The sequence below is a fragment of the Adiantum capillus-veneris genome, chromosome 30, assembly GCF_014529385.1.
Source record: "Adiantum capillus-veneris isolate H3 chromosome 30, ASM1452938v2, whole genome shotgun sequence".
Classification (NCBI taxonomy): Eukaryota; Viridiplantae; Streptophyta; class Polypodiopsida; order Polypodiales; family Pteridaceae; genus Adiantum; species Adiantum capillus-veneris.
This window is the reverse complement of record NC_140960.1, coordinates 83,192,351-83,200,750: the sequence shown is the minus strand read 5'-3', so window position 1 is coordinate 83,200,750 and position 8,400 is coordinate 83,192,351. Positions and strand designations below refer to the sequence as shown.

General features: G+C 42.3%; 1 pseudogene; it reads left to right on the top strand.

Moving 5' to 3' along the window:
* Window positions 1-1,368: 1,368 nt before the first annotated feature.
* On the top strand, window positions 1,369-5,196 carry LOC147418310 (uncharacterized; annotated as a pseudogene).
* Window positions 5,197-8,400: the final 3,204 nt, after the last annotated feature.

The window sequence follows — 8,400 nt, the reverse complement described above, 5'->3', positions numbered from 1 at the left end:
GGGACACAGGTCAGAGAGAGGGAGGAAAGTGATTGCAAGCTGCAAGCAGGTCTACAGTCAGAGGCCAACACTCAGCCCAAGTGGAGGATAGCTCACCACTAGAGCCAGCCACCTCCGATAGTAATCTTGACAATACTCCACCGAGAAGGAAGTCGAGGGGCAAAGGTTCTTTTGCTTCTCCACCCTGCAAAATATTGAATGCTTCTAATTCCCAAGGATCCCCAATGTCAAAGTACATGTATGTAGGGAAGGGTAAGCATGACTTAGGTACGCTCCCTCTCTCTCTGTCTCTTCAATGAGGGGGCCACATTTGGAATTTGTAAATCAAGCAAAGCATGACAAATTTCTCCAGCATGCCCCGACTACTAATCCGTTAGTGAATCCTCTCACCCATGACAAAATTATGTTGCTAAGCATATGCTACAATCAACACAAAGGATTATGCATTCAGCTTATATACTTGCTTTTGTAGTAGCCCCTGGTTGCAATCTAGTTGTGAATTCTCTCACACTGATCAGGTGCTTGTGCATTGCCTTAGGCATTCAAGGTGCATGCTTAGATGATTGCAGCTAAGGAGAACCCACGCAATTTCTTGTGTAGAAATTACTTGGCAGCCCTATTCTAGTGGGGTTTTGTAAGGTTTTAATCTTATAATCCTGTGTGGTGTGCAGGCCGATGGAAAGCTCCCAAGCTGAATATCCCACTGCAGGAAAAGTTTTGTGTAACAGCAAAAGAGTTTAATGTTGTCCATGGCCTCTCCATGGATGGTGACGACCCCAAATTAGTGAAGTGGGAGCAGATTACATATTTGTAGTGGTTCAATGTATTCAGAGAGGCAAAGGATCGCAACAAATATCGCTTCAAATGCAGTAGCATTCGTAGCGACATGTATGACCAAGTACTTCAGCTGCACTACAGGGTGTACCAGAAGTCCCCCACCAACATGGAAATTAATTCAGCTTTTGTGAAGCATTTTGTAAAACAATTCAATCTAGTGGCAATTGCAAGTGGCTCAATCATGCAGTTCAATTGGGCTGAGTTTGCTGTCCCAGCATTTGCAGGACCTTTGAGAAAAAGGATACTACGATGGCCATGTGGAGGGTGCATAATACCCACCCCTCAAGTCAAAAAATAGAGGAGGACTCCACGAAAACAAAGGACGATTGCACTGGACAAGTAGCTCCAAACGTTGTTTCTACTGCCAGGGCAACACCCCTGTCTATTAACAGCTCTCACAAAGTGACAGCAAGCCTGTCATATTTTGGGCTCTCTGATTTGAATCACATCATGAGTGCAAATGACCATCTCAGAAATCGACTGCAGGATGCTAAATAGCAGCTCAAGAATGTGGGTTAGAAGCTTGAAGCTATGAGGGTTTTGAAAGCAAGCCATGATATGGTCAGCCCTGTAGTACTTGCTATGTGACATAAGCTTCATGATGTTGAGAATGAATTGCAGTGTTTAGGCCTCACTAACAGTATGGATGCAAGGAGAGAAATAGAGCTAAAGGTAAAGATCGACACTGAAGGAGACACTGGATGGTTTGGGGTTTCCTCACAGTGAGGACACCCCCACTACTGTTGATATTGACATAACCTGTCTTCATGTATGTGCTGATGGTTTTTGTGATTGAACCTTATGTTTTGAATATGTGCACAACTATCCTATGTACTCACCATGTCTCTGTTTTGATTGGTTAGTAGATTAATGTGGAGGTGCAGGAAGCGAAAGTGCACGCTTGCAGTAGTCAATTGCAGCTGCTCATGAAAATAAGTAGGATGATACAAGGCTCCTTCAACCCCACTTCCCTATGCAAGGTATCTATGGACACTTTTATAGAGTGTATAGGAGGGGTACACGATGGGACAACAAGGAATGTGTGTACTGGCTATGGTTTGCCACTAGAAGTACACAAAATCAATGCAATTGTCAAAATGCCATGTGAGCATACCTATCACCTAATCTGTCCATCTCCCTTTTTCTTAAACTTGGGATGTGTTGTTTAAGGGAATAGACTAAAACTAAGTCCCCTTTTTTGAAGATTTTTGTAATTAGATGGGAATCAAAAAACTGTTTTTGTTTCTGCTTTTGTGCATAGATGTGAGCTACAACAATTAACCTTTGCTTGAATTAAATAATCGTGTGGAAGATAGAAAATATTAATAATCGTGTGGAGGATTCAAAAACATGTGTGGAGCCCACGTTAGACGAATGTTCAGTCGAATGTTTTCATGACTGTACTTCTCCATATCTCTGTGCCTTTCTCCTTCTGCACCTTTCTCAACTCACTCTATAGCCCCCTGTGCACGCTTCTTATCCTTCGCTATGGATAGCAACCTAAGAAAGAGCCCAAGGAATGCATCCCGACAGGTCTCCCCCATAAAGATCCGACATTCTCCCACGAAGGTATGTCACCTCTCTCTATCTCTCTCTATGTTGTGTACAGCAGACCTGTATGTGTAGTAAAGTATGAGGTGTGGATACATTGAGTAATGAATATGGATTTATTCTTTTCAGAGACAGAAGTTACAGCCTCCTCCAAAATCAGCCGCTTTGTTCACCGCAAGGATGTGGAGGTGCCATTAAAGGCATTCTGCACGACAAAGGAGGATTTTCACAAGGAATATGGGTCAAGTCTTGAGGGGAAAGATGTTAGGAAGTTGACAGATGCAGATGTGCCCATATCCGACTGGGATGAAAGTTTTCACGTGTCTTCCGATGAAGGAGAAAAAAGTGCTGATAAAAACAGCAAGGCTGGATCACTACAAGGCACTCTACCAGCTCTACAAGCAGGTGTACCAATCCAAACCACCAAATTATCTACTGGGAGTCAAGTTTGCACGTGGATATGTTTATTCCGTATGCACAGGTCCGGTAAAGTGGGTTGAGTTTGCATCTGAGGTGGTGAAGAATGTGACCAATGAAGGTCACTTAGATAGGAAAAGAGAACAATGGAAGTTAGAGACTTCCCAAGTATCCACAGGAACCCCAAGTGGTTCTGCACCCCATCCGGAAGTACACCAGCCAGAAGTGGGCTTTTTGTGACTACTCAGTCTACATTTAGTGTTGAAGTATCCACTTCCTTGCAAGAACTACTTGTTGAGGTTAGAAAATCTCATGACAATGTATCAGCCAAGTGTCAGAAGGCTAAGGAATCTGTGGTCAAATCTGTTGCTTATGTGCACCGTTGCGAGGGTGCCCTTGACACCATCCAAATGCACTTCCCTGACGATGCCAATGTACCGACAGGCTTGCTTGACAGCCTCCAAGAAAAATTTGGCCAAGCAAAAGCCACCCTACAGCAAGCATAGGTATGCTTTTAACTCCATCCGATTGTAGTATAATACCTACAAAGTACCGTTACGGTATGATTATAATACCCATACTGTACTGAAACTCTAATAGTGAAAATGGTATTATAAGTTTTACAATACCGGTACTATGGCTCTATCATACCGGGATGGGTAGAATGTGGTACCACAAAACCGAATAATAAAAAAATATAATAGTATGACAATAACATCAATTCGGTAAGGGTAGATGACACCAGTAGGATTATATCCTACCGGTATGATTACATCCTAACGATATGATTATATCCTACCAATATGATTACATCTTACCGGTATGGTTGCATCCGACTGGTATGGTTATATCCGACCGGTATGATTACACCCTAACGGTATGATAGAATCCAACCGTTTTGATGTTATGTTGCTAGTATAATGTTATCCTACCGGTATGATGCTACCGGATGTTATCCTACCGGTATGATGTTATACTATCCAGTATAATAACATCATCAGTGGGATAACATCATACCGGCAGGATGTAATCATACCGTTATGATAACATCATTATACCAATCTTCAAGCATTCATACCAATTTTATACCTGTTTGACATTGTCTGATAACAGAGGTCTCTTGCCTTCAGGAAGAATTATCCAAATGCTTGGAGCGCAAGGAAACCTTTGTTGTCTGTGTCACGTTTGCCACCTAAAACCATGGTCTTGCCTGCACGAGTTTCAGCTCCCGGACATAGTGTTGTTCTCATTGATGTGTGCAATGCTTGTGGTGTAAAAATTCATGATCACAATCTCTCAAGCCATGTTGTTCTATTGCCTTGTTCACATGCATACCATGAATTCTGCTATGCTCACTTGGCTGAGAAAGGAAAGTGCCTGCTTAAGTATTGCCCCGGAGTTATTTCTGCAGAAGACCAATCCCTTCTAAAGAAGAAGCCAGTTGAACCATGACCAAAAACAGGTGAGAAAATTGTTTCAATGGGTAAGAAACACACTATTGTTTTAATTAGGTGGTTGATTTTTGTCTTCTGTGATGTTTTTTCATAGTCAAGCTGCTTCAAAACTACTGCCGGTAAAGACACAAGGAACGATGCAGTGAGTCGTGACACCTGCATACAAGACACCTGTGGAGGTTTTGCTTGATGAAAGTGTCCTTGGTAATGATGAGAAACCTGTTTCGGAAACAACAGAAGAAGAACAAAACTTTGAGGTAAAGGAGCAGAGTACGATTGGTGCTGAAGGGAAAACCCTGAATGAGGAAGACGATGTGTTGCTAGACACTGGCATGCGGGTGAAAAGATCAAAGATCCCGAGAAAACGAGGCCAACGTGGCAAGAGTAAGTTTTTTCATTGATTAAGGCTCTAATAAGTGATCTTTTGCTGCACAGCTTTCTAAAGCTAATGGTCGTGTAGATGTCAGGCTGGAGGGAAGTCCCAAGGAGACCCTTGCTCAGCATATAAGAAAGGCCAAAAAAAAATAATCGAGAAGACTACAGATGAGAAGCCTGAAATGGAGCAAAACAGCAAGGAAGAGGAAGAGACCCAGGGGCAGCCAGAAGAGGAGATGGACATAGAAGACACTAAGGAGATGCAGAATACCGGCACAAGTTCTGACCCTAAACCCAGAGCCTGCAAAAGATTATAGTTTTCCCCCCCTATGTTTCTTTTTATGTAACCACTTCTAAAATTAATATAACTTTCTTTCCCATTCGACGTCTCTTTCATCTTGTGCCTAATTTTTGAACATTGGGTATTTTTATTGTATGATTTCAATATGTAGATATGTCCTAATTGCATATTTAAATTTGAGTCTCGTGTAATTTTGCATCTGCAGATATGTTTTCAGTTGAAGAATGGCATCTTGCAGATAGGTTTAGGACTGACAAGTAGAATGGCAGGGTTGACATTCGTGCAATATGGAATTGCGTGTTGTCTCCTGCAGTGCTCATGTTTCCTCTATGGTATAGACTAATTAAAATAATCCCACTGATATGGCCAAGGCCACCACCTCCGTTGAGCGTCCAGTGTAGGGTTCTCATTTTGGACCTTAATGGATTACTGCTCAAGAAATTTGATGGAAAATATGGTGAAGAATTTCCCTACTGGCCAGAAATGCGATATCTTGTTGAAGGGGATACACAGTTTTGGGTAAGGCTCGATGCAGAAGTGTTTCTGAATTTTTGTTCAAATGGTTCGAAGTGTGGATATGGAGCTGCTGCGAGTTTGAGAAGCTCAAACACACGCTAGCGACAGTGTTCCCTGACCACCACAAAAGATTCAATAGAGTGGTAAGTCAGGCGCAGTGCACAAGGGTCCCTTTTAAATTGGGCGCGACAGATAAACCAGTGTTCCACAAGAATCTTGAAAATTTTCCTGACCTACCACTTGACACAATTATCTTTGATGATTCTGGATATAAGCTAATGTTTAATCCATTGGGGTCATTTCTTGTTTTTTCCAAGCTAGAAAAGAAGTCTAAAGAAGTGTGCACCTGTTTTCTGTCAACCACTGTCATAAACTGGCTGGCGCACTGGTTGATCTCTAAGGAAAAAATTGAGTATACAAAGAGGACTATAATTTGTGAAGACAGACAACCTGACGACACCTATGTACGTCCTTTTTATTGGAAATGGCGGATTGACTTTTTCCAGAAGAAAGGAACATATTTTTTTATTAAAAAAAAGCTTCATAAAGTCTATGAAGTGGGCGACTTTTGTCGATGTATTTTTTTGTCGATGGATGTAAATGGAGAATTACTCAGCCTTCTTGTCAATCAATGTAGTAGAATTCATGTATAATACATTTACAAGCAAGTTGCACGGAAATATATTGTATTCTATATTTTAAGTATCTTGCAAATAAAAGGAGAGAGGGAGAGGGACAAAGAGAGAGAGAGAGAGAGAGAGAGAGAGAGAGAGAGAGAGAGAGAGAGAGAGAGAGAGAGAGAAAGCGTCTGATATTGAGAAGTCACTGGTATGATACCGGTATGATACTGAGAAGTGACACACACAGAGAGAGAGAGAGAGAGAGAGAGAGAGAGAGAGAGAGAGAGAGAGAGAGAGAGAGAGAGAGAGAGAGAGAGAGAGAGAGAGTTTGATACTGAGAAGTGACTGGTATGATACCGGTATGATACTGAGAAGTGACTGGTACGATACTGAGAAGTGACAAAGAGAGAGAGAGAGAGAGAGAGAGAGAGAGAGAGAGAGAGAGAGAGAGAGAGAGAGAGAGAGAGAGAGAGAGAGAGAGACCGGTATGATACTGAGAAGTGACCAGTATGATACTGAGAAGTGACAAAGAGAGAGAGAGAGAGAGAGAGAGAGAGAGAGAGAGAGAGAGAGAGAGAGAGAGAGAGAGAGAGAGGGGGGGGGGGGGGGGGGGGGGGGGGGGGGGGGGGGGGGGGGGGGAGAGGGACTTGTATGATACCATTATGATACTGAGGAGTGACTGGTATGACACCGGTATGATACTGAGAAGTGACACAGAGAGAGAGAGAGAGAGAGAGAGAGAGAGAGAGAGAGAGAGAGAGAGAGAGAGAGAGAGAGAGACAGAGGGGGAATGTATGATATGGGTATGATATTGAGAAATGACTGGTATGATACCGGTATCATACCGGTATGATACTGAGAAGTGACTGGTATGATACCGGTATGATACTGAGAAGTGATTGAGAAGTGACAAAGAGAGAGAGAGAGAGAGAGAGAGAGAGAGAGAGAGAGAGAGAGAGAGAGAGAGAGAGAGAGACTTGTATGATACCGGTATGATACTGAGGAGTGACTGGTATGATACCGGTATGATACTGAGAAGTGAATGGTATGATACTGAGAAGTGACAGAGAGAGAGAGAGAGATAGAGAGAGAGAGAGAGGGAGGGAGAGGGACTTGTATGATACCAGTATGATTTCTGAGGAGCGACTGGTTTCAAACCCAGTTCAGTTTACAGTTAAAGGCAGATATACAAAAAATTATGCATTATGTATTTCTTAAGATGGTTAGAGCTCAAAAGCCATACTATTGTGGATAGACTCACTGACATCAAGTGATATTGTATATAGCTTTGGAGTTGCTGGGATGGGGTATCATGGGGATTTTGATTTCCCGAACAAGATGTGAATATATGAACACCTCTGGATTTTTGTCCAAAAGCTCGTAGGTCTGCTCATTTATCATATGATAGTAAAACCCTTTGATAGCATAGGATCCTCGCCCAATGATATTGCCCCAGTCATCTTCAGTGTCTGAATGAAACTCCTCAATAGATGCATTGCATTTCACTATATAGAAATCAACTTTTTCTTCATTGTCATTTGGTGCGAAAACAACAAAATTATCACCAACAATAAGAGCTTGATTGAGGGTGTCATAGTGTCCTTCATACGCTGCATCCTCATTTATTTCGTCATCATAGTCTTCGCCTTCTTCTGTAGGCTCCAAAATAAGGTATGTCCACAAAGGAACATGTGACTTTCTCACACATCTCCTCCACTTTTCTTGTTTACATGCACTACAAAAACAAGACAGTGAACGTGTTATGGAATTGATATCTTATTACTTATTGCAGCTGTGACAGGTGGAAAAGGATTGACCGAGCTAAGCTATTGCAAAAGGATATCATATTTTATGTACATTTTATTATTCGAGTGCTCTTTATGAGCTTTGGCCATTTACGACCGCCGGCCAATTTGTACTCACATTGACCATTGAAGAAATCTATAAATGAAATACGTGCGAGAGGGAAATGGTCACTCTTGCACGGGGGGAGATTGCACCCATTGTCCGTTTCATTCTTCTCTCCTCTCTCGCTGTGCCAGGCGTAGCACTCCGCTCTAGGAGGTGCATCCGCGCATGTTCTCTTCCTCTCTCTCGCTTGCTGTCTCTCTTTGTTCACGTGCAGCTTCTATTTCGTGCTTGTGGATCTTCCAGGCATGCAATATTTATCGTTTATGGTCTGTAGTGCACGATTATCGGTATGTTTCAGGTTTCTCAACGCTCCCGTCTGTAGCAGTGGTATCAGAGCATAGGCTACGCTCCAAGACTACATATTTTAACAAGCTGCAGCTAAGTATTTTTCTTTCTTATGTTTGTAGGTTCTGTTAAT